General features: G+C 39.3%; 1 pseudogene; it reads right to left on the reverse strand.

Moving 5' to 3' along the window:
- LOC138094028 (ankyrin repeat domain-containing protein 26-like) overlaps positions 1 to 24,330 on the reverse strand; it is a 57,344-nt pseudogene extending 33,014 nt beyond the window's left edge.
- Between the last annotated feature and the right edge of the window lie 919 nt (positions 24,331 to 25,249).

Genomic DNA, 25,249 nt, shown 5'->3' on the forward strand with positions numbered 1-25,249 from the left:
CTAATTTTCTTCAAGAGATCTCATTCTATTGTTTCCTCTATTTCTCTGCATTCACTACTGAAAAAGGCTTTCTTATCTCTCTTTGCTATTCTTTGGAACTCTGCATTCAAATGGGTATATCTTTCCATTTCTCTTTGCCTTTTGCTTCTCTTCTTTCCTTAGCTATTTGGAAGACCTCCTCAGACACCATTTTGCCACTTGCTTTTCTTTTTCTTGGGGATGGTCTTGAGAACTGCCTCTTGTACAATGTCATGAATCTCCATCCATAGTTCTTCAGGCACTCTGTTTATCAGATCTAATCCCTTGAATCTATTTGTCACTTCCACTGTCTAATCATAAGAGTAAATACTACATGAAACTAATTTCAGAGCAGGAAAACTAATTTCACAACAGAACACTTTACCTTAGTATTAAAATCTAAGACATCATCATTTCATGTAGGCCTTAAATCAATGCCATGTTTGTTGGGAAACCTTTAAAGCAAAAACATACAATAAAAATAAGTGATCTCATGTCCTTGAACAAAAGGAAAAAAAAAAGTGAAAGTTTGTCTATATATTAAATGAACTTTGTTGACATGAATAAAATTTGGCCTGTTTTAAAACAGCTTTTTTTTTTTAATTTTTTAAAGATTTCTTGATGTGGATCACTTTTAAAGTCTTTACTGAATTAGTTCCAATGATGCTTCTATTTTATTTTTTGGCTGTCTGACCCCGAGTCATGTGAAATCTTAGCTTCTCTGACCGATTATCAAACCCACACTGCCTATATTGGAAGATGTCTTACTAACCATCTTAACCATTGCACCCCCAGGGAAGTCTCCAAAAAAGTTTTTTGTTACCTATTTCTGCATCCATCTCTCCCAACCTATGAAATATCTAGTGAACACTCATTCTTAGTTTCCATAACAGAGAGTAACAGCCAATGTATCGGCAGAGCCTAGAAATAATTTGTTTTCACTAAAAGTTCTAATAGCTGAACTGAAAATCCAATTGATGGATTGCAATAATTCTTGTTTGCCCAAACTGGAATAAACCTGATGACTTAAAACAAAGTGGAAGAATAGGCTTTTCCTTCTCCATTGTCTGTTCAAGGTTCAGAGACAAATCTGAGTCCATCCAAAATGGGAGTCTTGGTCTGTCAGCAGGGATAGCACTTACTGAGATGGCACCACTTTTCTCCTTTACTCTAAGGGAGTACAGGGAGTTTCCCCACAATGTCGAAACTTAAAATGTACTCAAGTCAAAGAACTAATTTATATATTTAACTTATATGCTACATGGGTACTTCTCAGTCTCTGCTGAGGGCAATGGGAGTGGACCTGAGAGCCAGGAAGGCCAATTGTCAAACCTCCTAAAACCACAGTGGCATAATTAAGTAAAAGTAGGACACAGCTACTTTACAAAGCTGCTATGATGACTCTATGAGGTCACAAATGTTAAGCACATAATGCAGTGTCTAACCCAGAGTAGAACACTCAACAAACATTAGTTTCTCTTCTCCATGTTCCCTTAGTTAAACATAATTTAAAACATCCATAAAATCCTACCTCCTTGAAGAGTCCTCTTCAGAACTCTCATCCACTATTAAAGAAAAAAGCAATATACATTTTAAATCAATGGAAGAAAAATACAGACTATTAAAACTTCAAGACCGAGGCTTTGTTTAAAAGTATTCCTTTCAAACCACACCCGGAGGCCACACTAGAGGAAGGGAACAGTGGTTGTACTATACACGTAGGCCACTAATGCCTAAGAACCACTCCTCCCCTTTAGAGTCATCAAATGCAAAACAAAATAACAAAGGAAAGAACTGCTCTTTACAATGACCATAGTCCTAACCAAACTCCAGGAGACTGAGAGAAAATGATACTATACCATGAATACAATCAGTACTATAAGCTGACAGTAGCACGCTTAAACAGCCCAGTATTTCTGGATTTCTATTGCCTGGAGCACTGAACAGAGACTATAGGTGTCTTGCTGGGACACGACAACTTCTCTGGCTCTTCAGTTCACAATGAAAACGCCCTATCACAGGGAAGCTTGGTCAAAGGCACTGAACCTCAGAGCAAGGTAAAACATCGGAAACAAAAGTCTTCTCTTCCTGGCTCTCTTTCCAAAGGCAAGAGAAGCATGAAAGACGTAGTGATTCCAGGTTTAGAAAGGATAATCTCTAGAAAGGCAGGTAGGGGAGGGCAAATGGGTAAAGGGGCTCAACTCAGTGGTGAGAATGGGGAATAGACTTGTAGTGGTGAGCTTCTGTAGGGTACACAGAAGCTGAACTTTTTTTAAAAATTCTCTCTCTAACTATACATATATAGATATGGAACTTCTTTAAAAAAGTTCAGCTTCTGTGCATATATATATGCTAACATGTTTAAAAAGAATCTCTTGAGACTATCTCCTTCCATTGCTCAAGAGTATCTGGACCACACAGAGCAGGATGGTCCAAAGAGTGGTGTGTACTAGTGAGGGATATCATTATATCAATCCTTCCCATTATATGGCTAATGTTTATAGAAATCATGCTTTTTCAGCTTGGAAGCCATACATCATCACATCCTAAGCTGATGAACAAGGGGAGGGAGGGAAGGATGGAGGGAGCCACAGACTCTGGTGCTGTTGGACAACATTTCCCAGGGGTCGTCACGATCTGATGCTGGAGGGATGACTCACATGCAGTGACTACATGGGGAGAGGAGCACTGCAAGCTTGAGCAAGGAAAGCAGGGGCAGTTATTTTTCAATGTTTGCACCCTGTGACATCAGAACAATGCTTAGTACATAAAAGACACTTGAAAGTTATCTGTTTAGTGAACAAATGAACAAACAAATAAGCATGTTTTTTTGAAATTTTTCTTTAGAAAAATACAGAAATTAACCAGAAATAACTCTATTCTGAGCGTATTTAAGACCAAGACACTGTCATCTCTGTATCTCCTCTGACTAGTGTAATAAACCAACCTACAGTTTTTGTTGTTCAGTCACCAAATCGTGTCTGACTCTTGTGACCACATGGACTACAGCTCACCAGGCCCTTCTGTCCATGGGATTTCCCAGGCAAGAGTACTGGAGTGGGTTGCCATTTTCTTCTCCAGGGGATCTTCCCAACACAGGGATCAAACTGTATCCCCTGCATTGGCGGGTGGATTCTTTACTAATGAGCCACCTGGGAAGCCCCCTTTGATTAGATCGCAAAGAGTCAGACACGACTGAGTGACTTCACTTTCACTTCACTCAATTAAAGGAATCATTGGATACCCTGTACAATGTGCTAGATGCTACATCCAGTGGACCTAATGCTGTTTTTGTGAATGCAAAGTATTTTTGTGCTTTTATGAGAACCTGCAGAGTCCCAAGTTGTTCTATTTGAATATCTATTATGATAATCTTTTAACTGATGGCAAGAGAACATCTTGTTCTTACAAAACTACACTCTCATGACAATTGTCCAAAACACAAAAGAAAATATCTGATCCTAATGAAGTCAACCTATCTCATTCTCTCTGGATCTGTAAGGAATGAAGTTGGTAATCTAGACCTGCTTGGTACAAGAGGCAAAATAACTTGTTCTCAACCAGGCATTGCTTTTCTGCCTTCTGTACAATTGGTAGGTATCTTTCAGAAATAATCTCTCACTACTATGCTGCACACTGGCTCAGCTTTGCAGTTATTGTTTATCATTTCTTATCTTACCAGGTAGGGATTATTCAAGTTCCCAGTTTTAATGATGGTAACTATTTTAGTGAGACTAATCACTACACAGTAACTACTAACTATTCATTCACTAAATGCAAACCATTTCTAAAAATGAAAGCTCACTTTCATAAGATGTCCAATCTGCTATGCTATGACTATAGATGAAATATACATCATACTCACTTAAAAATTTTTTTCTGATTTACACAAAGATCTAAGGATTTTAGGGGCCATACTAAAGAGATGGATTTCTTTTCAGGCAATACTGTCTTTGATATTAAATCACCTACAATTAACTTCTTAAAGAATTCTGAATACTAGAGTATAAAGAAATTAATTTAAAAAATAAAATTCACATGCAATTTCACTAATTTTTTCACAGTTCTTTCATTACTGAAACTTCCTCATTTCTACTTTATCTATGGTAGAATCACGGAGAGTAATTTGGTGTCAGATGACGTATCTGGGTTGCTATTTTCAGAAGTTTTAGATCTCTTTTCTTTATATTCAGAAATCAGTTGGCCAAAGCTATGTATTAAAAATACAATAAATAATATTTTAACACTGATATGAAAAACAACTACCAAATTCTTAGATCATTTCAGGCAATACCAGAGATAATATCAAAACTTCAATTGTCGCATACTTTTCAAGTTTCTAAGTTCTATAAACTTTTATTTAGCATGTAGTAAAGGAAAAAGTAAAGGTATATTTTTACCCTGCTTATTTAACTTATATGCAGAGTACATCATGAGAAACACTGGGCTGGATGAAGCACAATCTGGAATCAAGATTGCCAGGAGAAATATCAATAACCTCAGATATGCAGATAACACCACCGTTACGGCAGAAAGTGAAGAAGAACTAAAAAGCCTCTTGGTGAAAGTGAAAGAAGAGAGTGAAAAAGTTGGCTTAAATTTCAACATTCAGAAAACTAAGATTATGGCATCCGGTCCCATCACTTCATGGCAAATAGATGGGGAAACAGTGACTGACTTTGTTTTTGGGGGCTCCAAAATCACTGCAGATGGTGACTGCAGCCAAGAAATTAAAAGATGCTTACTCCTTGGAAAGAAAGTTAGACCAACTTAGCATATTCAAAAGCAGAGACATTACTTTCTCCACAAAGGTCTGTCTAGTCAAGGTTATGGTTTTTCCAGTAGGCATGTATGGATGTGAGAGTTGGACTATAAAGAAAGCTGAGCACACAAGAATTGATGCTTCTGGACTGTGGTCTTGGAAAAGACTCTTGAGAGTCCCTTGGACTGCAAGGAGATCCAACCAGTCCATCCTAAAGGAAATCAGCCCTGGGTGTTCATTGGAAGGACTGATGTTAAAGCTGAAACTCCAATATTTTGGCCAACTGATGCGAAGAGCAAACTCATTTGAAAAGACCCTGATGCTGTGAAAGATTGAAGCCAGGAGGAGAAGGGGATGACAGGAGATGAGATGGTTGGATGGCATCACCGACTCAGTGGACATGATTTTGGGTAAACTCTGGGAGTTGGTGATGGACTGGGAGGCCTGGCATGCTGTGGTTCATGGGGTCCCAAAGAGTTGAACGCGACTGAGCGACTGAACTGAAAGGAAAGGAGATAGAAAAGGAAGATGAAGTAATCATGAACTCAGGGCCGTACAGCTCCAGTAATTAACTAGATTTAGCTTGGCATATGAAAAATCTCTCGAGCTTGCAAATCCTAGTTCTATAACCAACTGCTCTTTGTTCCTGGAGGAGTTGTTTCTCTTCAGTTCAAAGTCTTCCTCTACACAACTGGGATATTACTACCTTATTTCACAAGAGGGTTAACAGGATGTAACGAGATAATATGCCCCCAAAATGCTTGCAGAAACAGTCAAAAAGTGGAATAATTTCATCTTCAACTTTATTGCTGTAACTACTTTGGAATTCCAAGTAAATCCCAATGTGTGCCTTTTCATATGTTTAACATTCAAGTGTTCCATGAAACTGTTGGTGATTAGCTGTTCTTTGTGGTTTGTAATGTAGGGAATCTCAGCTTTTAGATAATGTGTACCTAAATTTATTTATAACATAGGCATTCACTACATTAGAGAACATAATGATCCCCCATTATTGCAGATAATTACACCAAGAGCAGAAAACTAATCACAATCAAGACCTGCCCTGGACCACTACTCTTCCTTCTCTACCTACTCAAACTCTGAACCAGCAGATCTTTCTGACAATGATTTTTAATCTCTATGTTCCTCTCCAATTCACTTGGAAGACATATCCCTACTCTTACAGTGGGTACTGGCAAGCTCTAGACAGGGCTTACCTCTCTGAATTCCAACTATCTTACTTGAGATTTAGGGATTTCTGCTGAATGGGTTCCTTATGGGGCAGATTCTGAAAACATTTAAGGTGGAGGCAGACAGAAATCCGTTGGAAGATTTTCATTATTACAGGAAACAGATCCCTTGAGGGGCCAAGCATAATTAGGGAATCTCAGGCAAGCTGGCACCCACTACTCTGGGAAGGATGACAGGGAACCTGTGACCTAAGAAAAGGTGCCCCCACAGGACAAAAAGCCGCCTTGAGGTTCAAGTCTAGATACAAAGGGGAAGGGGAAGTCTGCTCAATCTCTACAGGAGCACTTGACCCTCTCTGACAGCCTAAAATGGTCCCCACTGACATCTGCTAGCAGAAAAGATAAATAAGAGCCTCAAGGGCACCTCATCGGGAAGATCTAGGCTTCCACATGAGCTCCACATAAGATCTCTGAGTGAAAGGGGAAGCTAGGCGGCCCAGCTGCCCGAACTGGGTGCTGGTGCTTTGTTTGCAATAGTGACTGAGTGACAAGCGTATATATGAGAACAAAGGAGCTCTCACTCTGAAGTTGACGTGTGCATCACCTTAAAGGCTGGGGAACCTGGACCCAGAGGGGCGGCCTGGGAGCAAAGGTCAATCGTGAGCCCACTGCAGGATGAGTTTCTTTTTTTTCCTTTTAAAATGATTTTATTAAAGGTCTTTATAGAGCCACATCCAGACTCCAGATCCAGCTTCCAAGCAGACCCTGTCAAGACCAGCTGTAGCAGCAGTGCTGCAGCAGTAGAATCAATGCAAGCAAGAGAATGATGAGAAGGAACTATTTTCTCCCCTCCAAATGACTAGTGGAAGAGGACTGTCTCGTTGACCTTAGGGAATCCTCCAGGTTCTTGGAAAATTCAAGCAGAAGCATATAGAAAGGCAAGTCCTTAAGGGAAAACAGGATTTGCTGCTAAACTAAGTATTTCAAGACCCAAAGAACTAGTTAGAAATATCACAACTGTGACACTGTTCATATGCCATACCAAGAGGTCACACTCAGAATGAAATGGCTAATGTCAAGCTTTCTAAGGATTAAGGTCTACATGTCCTGAGATAAAGCACACGAAGCCCACAGCCAAGAGTAGCTAATTGGCCTTTGCTTGGCTTTCAGCTCTGGAGGGGGAACATCTCACCACCATTCTCCAAACTGCCTGCACCAAACTGGAACTCTCACTGGTCATGTAGCAAGTAACAGTTAAAATTATTTTTGGCTGCAGTTTAGTGAGAACTAGCATTTTAATGTGAACACTTACATATTAAAGCCACCAATAACAGCATATTCTTCTACAGTCCATCCAAAAACATCTTGAGAAAAGATGTCAGCACCTTGTTGAAGGAGAAGCCTGACGACATTTGCTGATTCATACTTGACAACAAGTATGAGGGCTGTTCTAAAACAACAGAGAGATGACTTCAGACTCAGGAAGTTGAGTTGACTTCCTTAAACAGTTAATTTGATATGCTTTAGCAAGTGAACACCTTGCCCTTTCATGAAGAACTGACCATTTACAGGCTCAAGTGTTCATCTTTGCAAATTATCTCCAAGGCTAAAATGAAGGGAAGGAAAAGAAGCCTCCTGTCCCACTGGGATGCCAGGTAGGAGTACTTACTATTTCAAAAGTCCCTGATGGGGACTTCCCTGGTGGGCCAGTGGATAAGACTCCAGGCTCCCAATGCAGGGGGCCTAGGTTCCATCCCTGGTCAGGGAACTTGACCCCATATGCTGCAACTAAGAGTTCCCACAACTAGGACCCCATGCAGCCAAATAAATAAATATTTTTTAAAAAAATAATAATAAAGTCCTTGATGGACAAGAAATGATACTGAGGTCACTTATCTGAGGCAGATGACTATTTAAGGGATAAATTCCCCATTTCTTCCTTAGTCTGATATATTCAGCTTCAAAGTCAGCTAGAGGTTGGGTTAAGGAAAGGCTACTTGCAGGTTTAAATCAAAAATATTGATAATAATGGGAATAAACATAGTCATGATGGCAGTTAATGCTGTGGACAAGCATGTGATAGGCATTAAAAATGAAATACTATATATGAAATCTTTCTTACACACAGGCACCTTTGAAAGATGCATTACTATTTGCCTTTTTTATCAGGAAACTTATTTGCTGATGATAACCCTAATTGGTAGGAAACCTAGGAATTGAACCTAGCCTGAATCTAAAGCCCATCATTTTCATCTGTATCATCCACCTCTGACTTGTCTTTGTTAAAGGAACTGTTTATCCAATCAAAGCTACCTTTCTTCCTTCTACCTGCATTAAAAATGAAAATATCAAAATGTACTAAAATGAGAAAGGATAAAAACTGATGAGCCCACAGGATCTGGTGACAGTGAGTAATAATTACCTTTTTGTGGCTGTTGTTATTTAGTCGCTATGTTGTATCTGACTCTTTTGCAACCTAGTAACATCAGCATTCTTCAAACAAAGTAATTTAAAACCAAGAATTATCCAAAAGGCAAAATCAAGTCTTTTAGGTTTACTATGCATCTTATAAAAATATCTACATATGGGATACAGATAAAGATGGCGGAAGAATAGGACGGGAAGACCACTTTCTCCCTCACAAATTCCTCAAAAGAACATTTCAACGCCGAGCAAACTCCACAAAACAACTTCTGTAGGCTGGCAGAGGACATCAGGCAACCGGAAAAGCAGACCATTGTCTTCAAAAACAGGTAGGAAAAAATATAAAAGACGAAAAAGGAGACAAAGGAGGTGGGGAGGGAGCTCCGTCCCGGGAAGGGAAGCCTGTCCCGGGAAGGGAATTTTAAGAAGAGAGGTTTCCAAACACCAGGAAACACTCTCCCTGCCGAGTCTGTGGAGAGCCTTGGAAACACAGAGGGCAACATAACAGGAAGGAAAAATAAAGAAATAATTAACACCAAGAGATTACAAGCCCAACAGTAACTCCCCCAGCGGAAAAGCAGCACAGACGCCTGCATCCGCCATTGGGAAGTGGGGGCAGGGCAGGGACGCGCGGGAGGCGCGGGCTGCAGTGCTTTGTAAGAATCGGGCAGGAATGCCCCACGCGCAACCAGAACGATCTAACTTGCGCTAGCAAACCAGACTGTGGGATAGCTACCGCACGAAAAGCTCGAACATAAGACACCGCCAGGACCGAGCACAGAACAAAGGACGGAACGGAAAAAGCCGGCTGCAGACCATCCCCCGCCGGGGACAGGCAGCCAGAGCCGTAAGGACTGGAAAGGGGCAATTGCAGACCCGGAGAGACTTTACTTACCTAACTGCAAGCAGGCTTCTTTGCTAAGACTTCTGGGGGTGCTGGACAGTCACAATCTGCCCCACGGGGGACGCCAGCGGTCCACCCAGAAAGCTGAGCAGCAGCGGCAGAAAAGGTGACAAGCCGCGGCGATCGCGCTCGCCAAACTCCTGAGCTACTCGGACCTGGGAAGGGCACAAAGCACAGTCCCAGCCGAATCTGTGCCTCTGAGGGCAGCCTGAGCGCCGAACCTGAGCGGCCTGGACCGGGGAAGTGCACGCAGCCTAGGGCCGGCCCCAGACGGTTCCCGGCTGAGCATCGTAGAGCCGGTGCAGTTTGTGCGCCACGAGAAGGGACAGGTCAAGTGGGGCGGAGACACTGTGTGCACACGACAGTGCTATTTGTTTGCAGCATCCCCCCTCCCCCCTCCCCACAGCGCGACTGAACTAGTGAGTCTAAAAAACCAGCAAACGGAAGAAGTTAAACAGAGGGAACCACCTTGGAAGTGATCCCACACGGCCCAAAACATCAGAGAAGGGCCAGATATATTTTTACTATTTTTAAAATCATTCCTTTTTTTTTTTCTTTTTTCTTTTTTTTTCTAACCTTTTTTTTAAATTGTTAAGTCATTTCTCCTCTAATTTTTATTACTATAACCTACTATTACTATTTAAAAAAAAAAAAAGAAAAAAAAAAGAAAGAAAGAAATTTTTTTTTTTTTTTTTTTAAGGCAAACACAATATATAGCCTTTGGATGGTTCTCGGTGGTTTTTTGTTTTTTGGGTTTTTTGTTTTGTTTTGTTTTTTTAGTTTGTTTGTTTTTTAATAATTCTTGTTTTTTTTTTTTCCTATCTTTCTTTCCTCCTTTTTCCTTCTGCTTCTTTTCTTTAATATTGTATTTTTGAAAGTCCAACCTCTACTCTAGATTTTTAATCTTTGCTCTTAGGGTTTTTGTTGTCAATTTCGTACATTTAAAAACCCAAACTTCACTACCCAAGTTTACCTGAGAGCGAGATTACTGGCTTGACCACTCTCTTCTCCTTTGGACTCTCCTTTTTCTCCACCAGGTGGCCTCTGTCTCTTTTCTCCCCCATCTCTTCTCTATCCAACTCTGTGAATCTCTGTGTGTTCCAGACGGTGGAGAACACCTAAGGAACTGGTTACTGGCAGGATTTGTCTCTCTCCTTCTCATTCCTCTCTCTTATCCTCCTGGTCACCTCTGTCTACTTCCTCCCTCTCCTCTTCCCTGTATAACTCCATAAATACCTCTGAGCGGTCCAGACTATAGAGCGCACATAAGGAAGTGACTACTGGCTAGCTTGCTCTCTCCTCTTTTGATCTCACCACATCTCATTCCAGTTACCTCTAACTACCCGCTCCATCTTCTCTTCTCCTTGTAACTCAGTGAACCTCTATGAGTGTCCCTCAATGCGGAGAAACTTTTCGTCTTTAACCTAGATGTTTTATCATCGGTGCTGTATAGATGGAGAAGTCTAGAGGCTACTGTAAAAATAAAACTGAAGACCAGAAGCAGGAGGCTTAAATCCAAAGCCTGAAAACATTAGAGAACTCTTGAATTCACGGAACATTAAGCAATAGGAGCTCATCAAATGCCTTCATACCTACACTGAAACCAAGCTCCACCCAAGGGCCAACAAGTTCCAAAACAAGACATACCGCTCAAATTCTCCAGCAACACAGGAACACTCCCCTGAGCTTCAATATATAGGCAGCTCAAAATTATTCCAAAACCTTTGATGTCTCATAACCCATTACTGGTCACTCCACTGCACTCCAGAGAGAAGAAACCCAGCTACACCCACCAGAACTCCAACACAAGCCTCCCTAACCAGGAAACCTTGACAAGCCACTGATAGAACCCCACCCACAGTGCGGAAGCTTCATAATAAAGGGAACTCCACAAATTACCAGAATATAAAAAGGCCACCCCAAATGCAGCAATATAACCAAGATGAAGAGACAGAGGAATACTCAGCAGGTAAAGGAACAGGAGAGTTGCCCACCAAACCAAACCAAAGAGGAAGAAGTAGGGAATCTACCTGAGAAGGAATTCCGAATATTGATAGTGAAAATGATCCAAAATCTTGAAATCAAAATGGAATCACAGATAAATAGCCTAGAGACAAGGATTGAGAAGATGCAAGAAAGGTTTAACAAGGACCTAGAAGAAATAAAAAAGAGTCAAAATATAATGAATAACGCAATAAATGAGATCAGAAACACTCTGGAGGCAACAAATAGTAGAATAACGGAGGCAGAAGATAGGATTAGTGAAATAGAAGATAGAATGGTAGAAATAAATGATTCAGAGAGGAAACAAGAAAAACGAATTAAAAGAAATGAGGACAATCTCAGAGACCTCCAGGACAACATGAAACGCTCCAACATTCGAATTATAGGAGTCCCAGAAGAAGAAGACAGAAAGAAAGATCATGAGAAAATCCTTGAGGAGATAATAGTTGAAAACTTCCCTAAAATGGGGAAGGAAATAATCTCCCAAGTCCAAGAAACACAGAGAGTTCCAAACAGGATAAACCCAAGGCGAAACACCCCAAGACACATATTAATCAAATTAACAAAGATCAAACACAAAGAACAAATATTAAAAGCAGCAAGGGAAAAACAACATATAACACACAAGGGGATTCCCATAAGGATAACAGCTGATCTTTCAATAGAAACTCTTCAGGCCAGGAGGGAATGGCAAGACATACTTAAAGTGATGAAAGACAATAACCTACAGCCCAGGTTACTGTACCCAGCAAGGATCTCATTCAAATATGAAGGAGAAATCAAAAGCTTTACAGACAAGCAAAAGCTGAGAGAATTCAGCAACACCAAACCAGCTCTCCAACAAATTCTAAAGGATATTCTCTAGACAGGAAACAGGAAAAGGGTGTATAAACCCGAACCCAAAACAATAAAGTAAATGGTAACTGGATCATACTTATCAATAATTACCTTAAACGTAAATGGGTTGAACGCCCCAACCAAAAGGCAAAGACTGGCCGAATGGATACAAAAACAAGACCCCTCTATATGCTGCTTACAAGAGACCCACCTCAAAACAAGGGACACATACAGACTGAAAGTGAAGGGCTGGAAAAAGATATACCACGCAAATAGAGACCAAAAGAAAGCAGGAGTGGCAATACTCATATCCGATAAAATAGACTTTAAAACAAAGGCTGTGAAAAGAGACAAAGAAGGCCACTACATAATGATCAAAGGATCAATCCAAGAAGAAGATATCACAATTATAAATATATATGCACCCAATATAGGAGCACCGCAATATGTAAGACAAATGCTAACAAGTATGAAAGGGGAAATCAACAATAACACAATAATAGTGGGAGACTTTAATACCCCACTCACACCTATGGACAGATCAACTAAACAGAAAATTAACAAAGAAACGCAAACTTTAAATGATACATTAGATCAGTTAGACCTAATTGATATCTATAGGACATTTCACCCCAAAACAATGAATTTCACCTTTTTTTCAAGTGCTCATGGAACCTTCTCCAGGATAGATCACATCCTGGGCCACAAATCTAAACTTGATAAATTCAAAAAAATCGAAATCATTCCAAGCATCTTTTCTGACCATAATGCATTAAGATTAGATCTCAATTACAGGAGAAAAACTACTAAAAATTCCAACATATGGAGGTTGAACAACACACTTCTGAATAACCAACAAATCACAGAAGAAATCAAAAAAGAAATCAAAATATGCATAGAAACTAATGAAAATGAAAACACAACAACCCAAAACCTGTGGGACACTATAAAAGCAGTGCTAAGAGGAAAGTTCATAGCAATACAGGCATACCTCAAGAAACAAGAAAAAAGTCAAATAAATAACCTAACTCTACAACTAAAGCAACTAGAAAAGGAAGAATTGGAGAACCCCAGAGTTAGTAGAAGGAAAGAAATCTTAAAAATTAGGGCAGAAATAAATGCTAAAGAAACAAAAGAGACCATAGCAAAAATCAACAAAGCCAAAAGCTGGTTCTTTGAAAGGATAAATAAAATTGACAAACCACTAGCCAGACTCATCAAGAAGCAAAGAGAGAAAAATCAAATCAATAAAATTAGAAATGAAAATGGAGAGATCACAACAGACAACACAGAAATACAAAGGATCATAAGAGACTACTATCAGCAGTTGTATGCCAATAAAATGGACAACGTGGAAGAAATGGACAAATTCTTAGAAAAGTACAATTTTCCAAAACTGAACCAGGAAGAAATAGAAAATCTTAACAGACCCATCACCAGCACGGAAATTGAAACTGTAATCAGAAATCTTCCAGCAAACAAAAGCCCAGGTCCAGACGGCTTCACAGCTGAATTCTACCAAAAATTTCGAGAAGAGCTAACACCTATCCTGATCAAACTCTTCCAGAAAATTGCAGAGGAAGGTAAACTTCCAAACTCATTCTATGAGGCCACCATCACCCTAATACCAAAACCTGACAAAGATGTCACAAAAAAAGAAAACTACAGGCCAATATCACTGATGAACATAGATGCAAAAATCCTCAACAAAATTCTAGCAATCAGAATCCAACAACACATTAAAAAGATCATACACCATGACCAAGTGGGCTTTATCCCAGGGATGCAAGGATTCTTCAATATCCGCAAATCAATCAATGTAATTCACCACATTAACAAATTGAAAAATAAAAACCATATGATTATCTCAATAGATGCAGAGAAGGCCTTTGACAAAATTCAACATCCATTTATGATAAAAACTCTCCAGAAAGCAGGAATAGAAGGAACATACCTCAACATAATAAAAGCTATATATGACAAACCCACAGCAAACATTATCCTCAATGGTGAAAAATTGAAAGCATTTCCCCTAAAGTCAGGAACAAGACAAGGGTGTCCACTTTCACCGCTACTATTCAACATAGTTCTGGAAGTTTTGGCCACAGCAATCAGAGCAGAAAAAGAAATCAAAGGAATCCAAATTGGAAAAGAAGAAGTAAAACTCTCACTGTTTGCAGACGACATGATCCTCTACATGGAAAACCCTAAAGACTCCACCAGAAAATTACTAGAGCTCATCAATGAATATAGTAAAGTTGCAGGATATAAAATCAACACACAGAAATCCCTTGCATTCCTATACACTAATAATGAGAAAGTAGAAAAAGAAATTAAGGAAACAATTCCATTCACCATTGCAATGAAAAGAATAAAATACTTAGGAATATATCTACCCAAAGAAACTAAAGACCTATATATAGAAAACTGTAAAACACTGATGAAAGAAATCAAAGAGGACACTAATAGATGGAGAAATATACCATGCTCATGGATTGGAAGAATCAATATAGTGAAAATGAGTATACTACCCAAAGTAATTTACAAATTCAATGCAATCCCTATCAAGCTACCAGCCATATTTTTCACAGAACTAGAACAAATAATTTCAAGATTTGTATGGAAATACAAAAAACCTCGAATAGCCAAAGCAATCTTGAGAAAGAAGAATGGAACTGGAGGAATCAACTTGCCTGACTTCAGGCTATACTACAAAGCCACAGTCATCAAAACAGTATGGTACTGGCATAAAGACAGACATATAGATCAATGGAACAAAATAGAAAGCCCAGAGATAAATCCACACACATATGGACACCTTATCTTTGACAAAGGAGGCAAGAATATACAATGGAGTAAAGACAATCTCTTTAACAAGTGGTGCTGGGAAAACTGGTCAACCACTTGTAAAAGAATGAAACTAGATCACTTTCTAACACCGCACACAAAAATAAACTCAAAATGGATTAAAGATCTAAATGTAAGACCAGAAACTATAAAACTCCTAGAGGAGAACATAGGCAAAACACTCTCAGACATACATCACAGCAGGATCCTCTATGATCCACCTCCCAGAATTCTGGAAATAAAAGCAAAAATAAACAAATGGGATCTAATTAAAATTAAAAGTTTCTGCACAACAAAGGAAACTATAAGCAAGGTGAAAAGACAGCCTTCTGAATGGGAGAAAATAATAGCAAATGAAGCAACTGACAAACAACTAATCTCAAAAATATACAAGCAACTTATGCAGCTCAATTCCAGAAAAATAAACGACCCAATCAAAAAAATGGGCCAAAGAACTAAATAGACATTTCTCCAAAGAAGACATACAAATGGCTAACAAACACATGAAAAGATGCTCAACATCACTCATTATCAGAGAAATGCAAATCAAAACCACAATGAGGTACCACTTCACACCAGTCAGAATGGCTGCGATCCAAAAATCTGCAAGCAATAAATGCTGGAGAGGGTGTGGAGAAAAGGGAACCCTCCTACACTGTTGGTGGGAATGCAAACTAGTACAGCCACTATGGAGAACAGTGTGGAGATTCCTTAAAAAATTGCAAATAGAACTACCTTATGACCCAGCAATCCCACTGCTGGGCATACACACCGAGGAAACCAGAATTGAAAGAGACACATGTACCCCAATGTTCATCGCAGCACTGTTTATAATAGCCAGGACATGGAAACAACCTAGATGTCCATCAGCAGATGAATGGATAAGAAAGCTGTGGTACATATACACAATGGAGTATTACTCAGCCATTAAAAAGAATACATTTGAATCAGTTCTGATGAGATGGATGAAACTGGAGCCGATTATACAGAGTGAAGTAAGCCAGAAAGAAAAACACCAATACAGTATACTAACACATATATATGGAATTTAGAAAGATGGCAATGACGACCCTGTATGCAAGACAGGAAAAAAGACACAGCTGTGTATAACGGACTTTTGGACTCAGAGGGAGAGGGAGAGGGTGGGATGATTTTGGAGAATGGCATTCTATCATGTATACTATCATGTAAGAATTGAATTGCCAGTCTATGTCTGACGCAGGATACAGCATGCTTGGGGTTGGTGCATGGGGATGACTCACTGAGATGTTATGGGGAGGGAGGTGGGAGGGGGGTTCATGTTTGGGAACACATGTAAAAATTAAAGATTTTAAAATTAAAAAAAAAAAAAGAAAAAAAAAAAAAGAAGATTACCACCTTGAAAAAAAAAAAATATCTACATATAAAGTAGAGGTTAAAGAATTCTTTTAAAAGAATTAAGAAACTCAATATTGTCATGAAGTAAACTAAAAAGCAAAATTCATATTTCACAAAGCTAATAAAACTAATTTGAAATCCCTCAACTATTACAAGATGAACCATCCAAACAAAAAGAGGTTGCATATGACATCAGTCAATATTATGAAGGAATATGAATCCTGCTATACATTCCTGCTATATACTGCTCATAATTCCTAGTCAGAATAATTGATTTTCTACCCAAGTGATGATGTGCTGATCACAAATGAACCCTCTTATTCATTTAACCTTGATATTACAATCCTAGAATAGCACTAAGGGTTTTAAAAAGAAAAAGAACAACAGTACCTTTTCATCTTATCAACCACATGTATATTTGTTTCTTTCTTCACTAAAAACTCCACCATTTGCCCTCTCCTTTCACGTATCACAAGTAACAGTGGTGTCAGGTCATCCTGTAAAACAGGGAAAACCATTTCTAATGTACCAGTTAACCTATTTCTAAACTGAAATTAAAATCGTGCAATAGATTCTCTGAACTTAAGAATAAAAGTCAGAAAGTAAATGAAAAAGAGCCCCCTCCTCACTGCCCTGTGCACCTTCTTTATCTTTAATATGCTCCTCCTCTGGGCATTCCCTGGTGGTCCAGTGGCTAAGTGTCAAGCTCCCAATGCAGGGGGTGCGGGTATCATTTAGCTACTGTATCAACTGCATATTTTAGGGACAATGCTGAGGCAGAAATATATAATTCTATCTGTAGCATGCATAACCTCTCCAAGGATGACCATGAGTAAACTCAAAGGTTTACAGACATTCCAGTGGGAATATTACTCTCTACATGAACATGCAAAGAGAGAAATTGTTTTTCTTTTCTTTTTTTTTTTTTTTTCAAAAAATCAACTGTAGGAACCCTGTTTTACTGCTTTCTCAGAAATGTCTCCTGGAATTTAATCTTACTCATTCTCTCTTCCTTGCTTGCTCTTTCCACTGCCCTTCCTTAAGTTAGACGTTCTGGCTGAGAGGTCAGCATTAGCTAGATGCTAACTGCATACAGAATGAGTGCCCTCCCCACCTTATCTTCAAAGACCCTTCTTGATGACTCTCATGTGATTACCTCCAGACGGCCAGGAGGAAGCTTCCAAAATCCTAAAGTTCTGGTGTCTGTCTTGCTTTACTGCTCTTTGTTAAAGATTGCAGCATAAAATTACCAATAAATACATGCTCAACATTTTCTCGGGGAGTTGCTCTTCCACCAGCTCTCCCTGTGCTGTCTCTTATAATCTTGTGTATTTGTGAGAGTTATTCAGTGCGAAACTGCCACAACCAACTTAACAATTCTAATTTGAAAAATTCAATCCCTTTCTTAAGAGATTTTTTTAGATATGAAATCAATTATAGATTAATTAGACTGTCTTTAAAAACCTTCAAATATTTATCAAAATGAACTATCAATCAAAAATTGGAAACTCAAATGCTTATGGACGGAAAGCTGATGACCTGAGTAAGTGAAAAAGCCAGGTGACACCTGTAACCCTAAAAACACATGTCCCACACAGAAGGGGTGGCCTCTGCACATAGACCAAACAGTAGGAAGGACTCAAGGGGGTCTAGATTTGGTCCTTGGAGAAGCCTGAAATTCTGCATGAGCCTCCTAAATTTGAAATGTTGACTCAGTTTGTGGAGGTAAACTAAACATATCCAAGGGCCATGTTTGATTTACGGCCCACTTTTGGTTTTATGTTTGCTGTTTCCAAACAGGGTATAAAGCAAATATTGGTATGTGAAGCTTTTCCTTTCTTTAGTATCATATGTTTCACAAAAAGTGTGGGTCCCAATATGTAATAAATATGGCTATTAAGACTCATAATTCAAGTAAACATAAATTCTTTTAAAAAGACTCATAATTCACAGTCATGAATGTTTCTACTGCCTGTTGAAACTACAGTCTATCTCTAGAATTCTTCTAGATTGTTAATAAAAGGGATCATGAGTTACCAAGCCTGCTGAAAATAAATGCTTAAAACAATTCTCCTCTGTACTGTTACTAACTTCACGGGTTTTAAATCTCTCATCTGCTTATGCCAGGGATCAGCAATTCTAACAGACAAACTGCAAGAGTCTGTCCTGCAGCTGACACTAAAAAAAGCTCATGAGTTACTATTACTTCAATCAGGAAAAGCCTGTTAGTAACAAACATCTGTTGACATAATGACTTGAACGGTAAGTGAAGGTCCAGAGTCCTTAAAGGGTCAGACTCTATAGATGAAGTGACTTCACCATGAGCAAATCACTAAAGACTCTCAGAGTGTCACTGAATGATGAGTGATTGGAAGGAAAAGGAGTTATTGTTCAAGCCCATAGATATTGTCAAAGATACTCCTTTTAATGTCTCAAACACAGGGGCAGAGAAAAAGTCAGGCTAATATTGTTGGAAAGGAGGGAGCTGATGGAAGTAGCTAGCATTGATCAAACTCCAACACTTCAGGAGACTACTTTCTTTTGTGAAGGGTGCATTTAGAAATTGCATGTATTCACTCCATAGTTATTCATCAAGGATTGGATCAGAATCTCAAGGGAATAGTTCTAAATACACACGCCCAAGCATTCCTCAATTTACTCAGTCAAAATCTACAGCAAACAGCCTAGGCTAATACATTTTAAAAATAAGTTTTCCCAAATAACTGTGGTTCACCAGCAGAATATAGCTGAGAATTAGTGCAGCAACCACTCCAGTATCATCTCTTACTCACACGGCCAATTCCTTCTCTTACATGAAGGTTTGAATGAAAAAGAAAAGTGTAAGAGGCAAGAGTCATCAAAACTTCAGTTTTTTTAAATTTTCCTGGGTAAACAGTGGTAGAACAGGGACTAGCAAAAGCAAAAGGCAACCTGATCTCATTATTTATAAACCCCTTATTTCCTTCCTATCAAGACATTCTAGATGGGAGAGCAGAGTCTAGACTCTTATCTAAATGGATGGTTCTGCCAGAATAGGGTAATATCAGGTAGTTATTTGCTCTTCAGTAAAGTAGCTCAGTCGTGCCCTACTCTTAGCAACCCCATGGACTGCAGCCTACCAGGCTCCTTTGTCCATGGGATTTTCCAGGCAAGAGTACTGGAATGGGTCGCCATTGCCTTCTCCAGCTCCTCTCTCTTAATTCCCACTTAATCACCACCTGTTCACTGTCAGTCTGTTTGTATCAGAGTCTTCTTAAAACTGGCACCTAGGCAAGTTTACAATTCACTCACACTCTTTTTCAAAATAACAACTATTTTCCCTGAAAACAGAAAAGTGTGTAAGAAATATATAAACTGAAGGGAATAAAAAGCACAAAACAAAATCTCGGGACTTCCGTGGTGGTCCCATGGCTGGGTCTCAATGCTCCCAGGAAAGACGGCCTGGGTTCAACCCGTGGTCAGGAAACTAGATCCTACATGCTGAAACTAAGCCCAGCTCAGCCAAATAAATAAGTATTAAATAAATAAATCCTCTTCTTGGCATTTCCCAACTGCCAAAATTCCAGCTTGGCTTGCACTTTTCACTTGCTCCTTTTCCTTTCCTTTTACCCTCTTAAGACTTGGGCAATGAGAGAGAAACTGTGTTTATATAAACCATTTTTCATAAAATGGGAATTTGTGAACAGCAGCAAGATTTCTCATATGTTGTAAAATGCTTTTGTTATGTTTGAATTTCAAGACAAAGTCTACTGAGGCAAATTTTGCTTTACTGTGTTATTTTAGACTGATTACTAAAAAAAAAAAAAAAACACTTAAGTGGAGGAAAATATTTGGAAAATGTTTTACCTTTAACAAGTGCAGTGTTATCACAAATACCAGTCATAAACACATAAAGGAATGCTTTATTCTCTAATGCTTGAGAAATATCATGATTTAAAGTGAAATCATAGACAATTTGGTTCTTCAAAATACTTTGACACAAGGAAGGCTGGAGCTTCCAAAGATGAAAAACTGAGCCCACCTGTGAGAGTGAAGGGAGTTCCTGGTGGGGCTGCAGCTGCAGGACGTCACGTGTGTCCTGGAGAAAGCAAGAGGGGCGGCTTCGCCACCACCAGCTCCACACGTACAGCTGCAACCCCACTGAGCAGCTCCCCGGGGCTGAGCGTGGGAGACCCCGAGGTGTACATCACGAACCAAGCGGTCACCAGCACAAGTGAACACCCTTGCTGGGTATCAAACATGACCTGACCCTCTTGGCTGGATCTCAGAACCAGGGTCCTGGAGGGCTCAGGGCTCTAGGCCTGCTGCCTCCCAGGCCCACTTACACTCACCTGGCTCCCCTTCATGGGCACTGGGTCTCCTTCCTCCTCCCACCCACCCTCAGGGGCACCCATTCCCTGAGCCCCTGGAAGCAGCCACTCCTCACATCACTTCACTTCCCCCAGGCCTTCATCATTTGTGGGCTCCGAGCCTACCACCCACTCTCTGGCACGTTCTGATGGGAAATCTTCCTTCTGGGGTAGACGGCTGGCTAGGAGACAGAGCTTTGCCCTCTCTGTGGGCTCCAACATTTTTCCCCACCCCTGCAGTGGCTTTGGAGTTGTTTCCATGGTAACAGGGCTTGATGGACACTATTCAGTTTACCTATTTACATAGTTAGAAATAAAACACTTCTAGTTTAAAAAAATGCTTTGCAAATATTTTGTAAATAAAGTTAGTTGAGATATACCTTGTTCCTGGTTTTTATATTGGCATTGCAGGAAAGCAGCTTTGCTGCGAGTGATATATTCTGGCAAAAGACAGCGTAGTGGAGAGTGGTGTTCCAACTGACGTCCATGACATTTGGGTCAGCACCATGCTCCAGCAGAAGATTCGCATGCTCCTCTTCTTGGCATTCTACGGCCTGTAAGTGTTGCACCAAGAAACAGAGTGTAAATTCTAGGAATTCAAAGTAAATGGTCCACAAGCTTCACTGGTTTGCTATATCTAAATGAGATACATTCACTATAGTCTCAGTTGTTAAATCACATCCACCTCATGTGGACACGGTTCGCTGCCCCATACCTTCATCAGCACTGTCCTATTTTCATTGTCACAGAGGTTAAGCAGGCATTGTCTTTCCAGGAGCAGAGTTACCACCGCTGAATGGCCATTGGCACAGGCCAAGTGGAGGGCAGTCCTATGAAAGCAAGAGGAGTTTTCAGGAAACTGTAGTGTTCCTGTTTCCAAACAAACAATTGTTCTTGTAATTGAAAACATTCAATAGCATGCTATTCTTATCGCTCTAAAACAAATATTTCATTTCCTTCTGGAGAAAGAACATTATATATTAGCTTTAGCTCCTCTTAACACAGTAATGAAAGAACAATTTACTTGAATTGAATGACCATTACCTTGAGATTCAGCTCAACTTGGGTTTGAATTTGACTTTCACTCCGTCACTTAGCTGTCGCTCAGCCTCTCTGTGCCTCAATTTCCTCAACAACAAAATGGAGAGAGAGAAGTAGTTCTCTCACAGGATAGCACTGCGATGCTTAAATGAGATCCATACAAAGAGCTTAGAACCATTCCTGGCACAAGTAACAGCTCAGTAACTGTTAGATAATATAATCATACTTATTATTATTACTACTATTTTACAAGGACAACATCTCAATGAAGTCAAAGGATACCATACCTCCTTTGCAGATACATTTTGAGGATTAGAGACAACAATGTACTTCAATGATTCTAATATGTTCATTTTCTGACATTTTAATGTCTCTGACATTGGAACAAAATGTATAATTCATAATGTCTGTACAACTATAATTGGTAGCATTTTTGTTTGCTCATTTCTCATTTTTCCTGTTGATCTAATTACCATAAGGTCTTTTTGTCTAAGGTTTCTTCTTTTTAATTAAAATATAGATGATGCATATTACATATTATTATATATTACAGGTACACAACATAGTGATTCACAATTTTTATAGGTCATACTCCATTTAAAGTTATCATATGACATTTGCTATATGCCCCATGTTGTGCAATATATCCCAGTAGCTGGCAGGATTTTAGTTCCCCCACCAGGTATTGAACACTGAGCCCACAGCAGTGGGTCTTAACCACTGGATGACCAAGGAACTCCCTAGATTCCCTTGACTTCTGAAAAGGCTGGTAGTTGTCAGAAAATATCAATCCTCAAAAAAAATTCTTAAAAAAAAATTGAAAGTGAGAAATCATTTTTATCTGTGCCACATTCCTATTAGTGCCAAAAAGACAAGCCCTGTCTGCTAATCTGACTTGCCTATAGACAGCTTGATCTACAGAGAGTTTTAAATTGTTTGTGTTGTTAAAATGTTAAATCAACATCCAGATTTCTTTTCCTTTGTTTCTTTGTGTTTGTGTGCCAAAATCCAGGAAACTCCAGAATTCCTCCTTCTGAAATCATTCTTAGAAAGGTCTTTGGGGTGGGAGGGAGGCTCACAAGGAAGGGGATGTATGTATACTTACAACTGATTTATGATGTTATATAGCAGAACACAACACAACATTGTAAAGCAATTATTCTCCAATTTAAAAAAATTAAGGTTAAGAAACAGTAGAAATAGAAAAAGCAGAAGGTCTCTGTCAGCAGATAAAAAATGTATAAATAGGAATCTAAGTTTTATTCTGGTACTTTTCTCACTGTGCATATTTGAAATATTTGATACATACTCTTTGAAACTTTTTGGTGAGATAAAAATTGAGTTACTTTTCTCTTTTACCAGGTTATTTCTCCACCATCTACACACAGTTTATCATTTCTCACAGAAAAGGTCATCATTTTCAAGTTCTAAAGTTTTACATACATTTGGGTGTTTGGGCATTCTGTTCCATTCATTTATCTATCTTTTCAGTCGTTAGTAAATGAACACTTTGTGGGCACTTGTAGCACATTTTGATATCTAGAAGGGCAAATCTTCCTCTACTATACAAAACTTTTAATTTCATCACAACACTTAAAGACAGCATATGTAACCCAAAATCTTTAAAACCATGAAATGTTGATTTGCTTTAAATATAGAAAGACCATACATCCTAAGAAAATGCCTTCCTATGCAAGGACACAGCCAGCTTCCAACTTCAAAGCTGTCTTCTAAGGTCCTTCATCAAAGAACACATATACCTAAGTGTACACTAATATAAAATGGATATTGAATTGTATCTGAAGAATTTTTAATCCAGAAGTTGATTTGGCATGGGAATTATTTTGCTCACTATGCAGTTTTCTGTAATATATAACCTTACAGTATAAAAAATATATACATTAAAAATAAGATATTGACAACATCAGAAATCTCTCCACTGCCATGATCCACAATAGGCAATCCATGAAGAAGTGCTTTCATAGATCACATGAGAAAAAATGTGAGAGCCAGAAAGTTCAGAAGATTTCTTGAAGGCTATATAACTTGAGAGCTTTTACTCATAAGTACATCATGCTAACCCATGCAAATAAAAAGCAGGAGGAAGAAAGGAAAAACAGATGCTATTCATGTTTCATTTCATTTCTGTGATTACCAACATGTAGTTAAATGACTTCAAAACTATCAGTAAAGCTCTATAAGAGGAATTATAAGTGGGTCCAAAACCAGCTAAGGCTTTTTGCTGCCTATAGAGTCTGCGGGGTACTGGATCCCAGGAAGGTATCTAGGAGCCTTGGAGGGGAAACTCACAGGAGGGATCTCTGCCAGGCCCTTCCACCCTGCTTACCTGTTCATCTTGTCCCTGTCGTTCAGGCCATTTTTTCCAAACAACAGAACATGCTGCACTTTGGCTACGTTGCCCACAATGGCAGCTTTGTGGATCTTTCTGAGGTCTTTGTCTTGGATGTGGTACCTGGGCTGGAAGTTGATTCCATGACCACTGTCTCTCACCAGGTTGATCGAGGAGCCAAAGGGCGACACACCCTTCTTACTCCCGAAGCCAAAAATCTTCTTCATCACAGAACCTATGGACTCTAAGCACACCTCACCTCTCCCTCGGCTCTTCACAGTCCCCTAAACCCAACACAAGCACTACAGGTAAGCCAGAGCCGTCCCGCCACAACCTCCCAGCTGGGAAGCTCAACAGTTTGGAATCTTTCATCCCAGAATGATTGTTGCTAAGCAACACCTCTAAACACATTGCCCATGTGCACAGAGGCCTGCTGTGCCAGCCCAGTGCTCATATGCAAGAACTGTAAGTTCATTTCCGAAAGAAACAAACAATATCAATAAACCCTTACCTAAACTAAGAAGAAAAGAGAGGAAACTGAAATACAGAAATGAAAGTGACATTATAACTGTATAACTGTCAAAATAACTATAGTATACAAAGCAATCTACAGATTCAGTGCAATTTCTATCAAATTACCAATGGCATTTTTCACACAACTAGAACAAAAAATTTTACAGTGTGTATGGAAACAAAAGACCCCAAATAGACAAAGCAATCTTGAGAAAGAAAAGCAAGAGCCGAAAGAATCAGGTACCCTGACTGCAGACTACTCTGCAACACAGCACTAGCACAAAAACAGAAATATACTGAATGATCAATGGAACAAGACAGAAAGTCCAGAGAGAAGCCTACGTACCTGTGGCCAATTAATCTAGGATAAAGGAGGCAAGACTGTATACAAAGGAGAAAAGACAGGCCCTTCAATAAGTGGTGCTGAGAAAACTCAACAGCTACATGTATAAGAAGGAAATCAGGACACTCCCTAACATCGTACACAAAAATAAACTCAAAGTGGACTAAGCACCTAAATATAAGACAGGTCCTGTAAAACTCAGAGGAAGATATAGGCAGAACACACTCTGACATAAATTATAGCAGGATCTTTTTTCATCCACCTCTTAGAGTAATGAAAATAAAAACAGA

This window comes from Capricornis sumatraensis, chromosome 17 (genome assembly GCF_032405125.1).
Source record: "Capricornis sumatraensis isolate serow.1 chromosome 17, serow.2, whole genome shotgun sequence".
NCBI classification, from domain to species: domain Eukaryota; kingdom Metazoa; phylum Chordata; class Mammalia; order Artiodactyla; family Bovidae; genus Capricornis; species Capricornis sumatraensis.